The sequence below is a fragment of the Schistocerca nitens genome, chromosome 1 (assembly GCF_023898315.1).
Source record: "Schistocerca nitens isolate TAMUIC-IGC-003100 chromosome 1, iqSchNite1.1, whole genome shotgun sequence".
NCBI classification, from domain to species: domain Eukaryota; kingdom Metazoa; phylum Arthropoda; class Insecta; order Orthoptera; family Acrididae; genus Schistocerca; species Schistocerca nitens.
Window position 1 is genome coordinate 735,328,383 of NC_064614.1, and position 3,831 is coordinate 735,332,213.

Below are 3,831 nucleotides of genomic sequence, written 5' to 3' on the forward strand. Positions count from 1 at the left end.
ACGGCGAACGGAAACCCGAGGCCGCTGTTGGATCACCTGCTGCACTAGCTGCGCGTTGCCCTCTGTGGTTGCCGTACGTGGTAGCCCTACCTTTCCAGCACGTTCATCCGTCACGTTCCCAGTCCGTTGAAATTTTGCAAACAGATCCTTTATTGTATCGCTTTTCGGTCCTTTGGTTACATTAAACCTCCGTTGAAAACTTCGTCTTGTTGCAACAACACTGTGTTCTAGGCGGTGGAATTCCAACACCAGAAAAATCCTCTGTTCTAAGGGATAAACCATATTGTCCACAGCACACTTGCACGTTGTGAATAGCACACGCCTACAGCAGAAAGACGACGTACAGAATGGCGCACCCACAGACTGCATTGTCTTCTATATCTTTCACATCACTTGCAGCGCCATCTGTTGTTGAAAATTGTAACTACTGTAATTTCGAAAGTTTGTCCGCCTGAAAATGTACTGTTGTCCCAAGCATATTGCAACAAACGGTGTATTTCTATCGCTGCTCGTTTAGTTTTTATTGCCGTTTCAAATATACCGGTCATTTTTGAAACACCCTGTATATTCGACATCTAAAGTGCGTCATTACCGCTCTACGACACGTAATATCCACAGGTATTTTGTGTATGATAAATTTATTAAAAGTGCATTACAATGTTTCATTCTGACAGCGTATTAATTCTGTAAATATTAGCAGTTCCGAGTTTACTGTAACGTACTCATCTACTTCGACAATCTACTGACAAATGACCAGAGTAGTAAGTCTTATATTCAAATGTTTTATATTTTTTTTGTTATACTTTCTGACATGTTCCACTCCCACGAGTATCATCTCATGTTTGGGTCTATGGAACGAAAACTGAATCTAATCTAATAAGAATTTTATGATTTATGTAAACATTGTACTCCAGATTCCATCGCAAGGATGTAACTTGTCATAATGTAGTATCTGTGAAGCAGTGGGTTTTGCACAAAAACATTCCTGAATGGACTGTCCCGCCTCGAGGCCTGACCTGAACCCAATGAAACACTTTTGGGATGAGTTGGAGCTTCGACTTCCCTCAAGGTCCCAGTGTCCAACATCACTATCTGCTCTGATTTCGCCTCTTGAGGAGGAATGAGCTGCTATTCCTACACAGACATTCCGTTGAACGTGTCCCCAACAGAGTACGAGCCATCATAAAGACGAAGGGTAGATCAAATAGTGTGCACTACTGAACAAACTGCCCTTACTTTGGTTATCGTTTTGCTTTTATTTCACAACAAACTATTTTTTTTTCATTGCATACCTCTAATTCTATGCATCTCTGCTTCCTTTGAATCAGTTTATTTATAAATGTAGGTGAAATAGAAACTGGTAATATATAAAAGCCTCCCAACATCATATGGCAAAATTAAGTGTTACACACTTTGATAGCCTGCAAAGTTCCAGGTAACCTCCGTGTGAGCCGTTAGCTCCAGTGCCTTTAGCTATGTAGCACCAATAGAGTTGTAGCCAACAAACTTTTCTCTTATCATCAGGAATACCTAGTTGTGGGAAGGACAAATTTCATTTTCAATAAATCATTTTGAATTCAGTGCTGTATAATGAATGAACTATTTACTAGAGAAATTAGTAATTAGCCACATAACATCAAAGCGTCTGCTCCCAATCTAAACTTTATTATTATCTTATACCATCGAATCTAGCCACGGCCCTAAAGTCAAAGACCATTTGTGTTTACTGCTTGGTTCGTCAGCGAATCCTTATCAACAATAGTCGTGTAATATTGTACTGCTGTATCCTTCGATGCCAAATTCCACTGCAATATTCGAATAAAAACGAGTCTCATATCTTCAGTGCTTAAAGTGGATATTATCTGATTCCGCATTGCTTGCTTGTTAGCAAGAACTTGGTTGCTCGGATGTCGCTATCACTAAATCAGCAGATGTTTTCAACAGACGGAGGAATGTTGCCTGTTCCAACTACTACCGAAACGTAATGTCGCATGCATCTTGCTTTCGCTGCACATCCACCGCTCTATTCACTTCCCTATCTGAAGTGCATAGTGCACGCTAGTGCGGTGACACTCGACTCAACGGCAGGAAAAAAAGATTTCCACAATTTGGCTGAACAGGGAAGAGGGGTGATGCAAAAAGTTCTTTAACTCCAGACCATGCATTAGCGTCCTCTAAATTCCAAAGTTCTCACATAACTTCTGTCCGAATAAGAACATGTGACGCGTTTCACGATGGGAAAATTCAACCTTAGGGCCTTCTCGATGGTTATTTTGGAATGAGTTCGTTTCGTATCAACATTGCGTGTTCAAATGGTTCAAATGGCTCTGAGCACTATGGGACTTAATATCTGAGGTCCCCTAGACTTATAACTACTTAAACGTAACTAACCTAAGGACATCACATAGATCCATGCCCGAGGCAGGATTCGAACCTGCGACCGTAGCAGTCGCGCGGTTCCAGACTGAAGCGCCTAGAACCGCTCGGCCATCGCGGCCGGCCATTGCGTGTTACCCTCTCCTAAACTTTCATAAGCATCCACAACACTATCATAACCCTATGCTCCACAGCACTTGCACGCATTAAGTTCTTCACATGGCAACCCGAGACATCTAAACCACTCTATGGAAGCGTCAGAAGAGAGGGGGGTGGGGGTGGGAGGTTGAGGCGTGGTGTGGGTGACGGGCCGAGGAAAGAAAAGAAGGAAACTTAGGGTTCAACGTCTCGTTAACAAGTAAATTTGCCACGTCCTTTTCAGAGGAAACAAACCGGGATTTCTGGAAAGTCTGGAAAACTTTGAAATGTAACTAACGCAATGTTAAATCAATAAACTGCCCGATACCGCTACATTATGAGCGGTTCGGTACCCGCCCATACGTCATCGAAAACATTTCTTTTTCGGACTAGTTTTGTAAAATATTAAATATTGGTCGTTAGGTACATTCTACAAAAAGAAAAAAAACGACGCACCACGAAGGAATTATCCAAATGGGGCAGAAATCGGTAGATGTGATTTACATTTACCGCCAAACAAATGATTGCAATTTCAGAAAAAAATACACGACTTTTTCAAGATAAGGAGTAGAGAGCTTCACAAATCGAGAAAAACAACACGCGTTGGTCCACCTCTGGCCCTTACTCAAGCAGATATTCGGCATGGCATTGAGCGATAGAGTTTCTGGCCTGATCTCGTGCCAAATTCTGTCCAACTGGAGCATTAGATCATCAAAATCCCGAGCTGGTTGTTTAACCTCAGTCTAATACATACAGTCGCGACATTCTCTGCTGCAAAAATTGTTACCATTCTACAGCTGGAACAACACTAGATCTCCAAGCGGTGAGAAAGCAATCTCATGTGTCATCCAACGAAACAGATGTTACTTTGTTGCGTTCCGCGTATTAACAGATCATAAAGAGACACGAATGATCGTGAAATAAAAGTACAAACAATTAAATCTCACATCTCACTGATATAATGACACAAGCTACAACTTATTATGGCCGGCCGGAGTGGCCGAGCGGTTCTAGGCGCTTCAGTCTGCGACCGCTACGGTCGCAGGTTCGAATCCTGCCTCGGGCATGGATGTGTGTGATATCCTTAGGTTAGTTAGGTTTAAGTAGTTCTAAGTTCTAGGGGACTGATGACCTCAGCTGTTAAGTCCCATACTGCTCTGAGCCATTTTTGAACTTATTATGAGGAAATACTTTTGAATATATGTACAATTGCAGCTTACTCCACTGAAGGCGACAGGCATAGGCATATTTCATGCATACGAACGATACATTTTCTGTTGTTGTCTGTTGTTATTACGAATGACGCTTTCCTTGGCA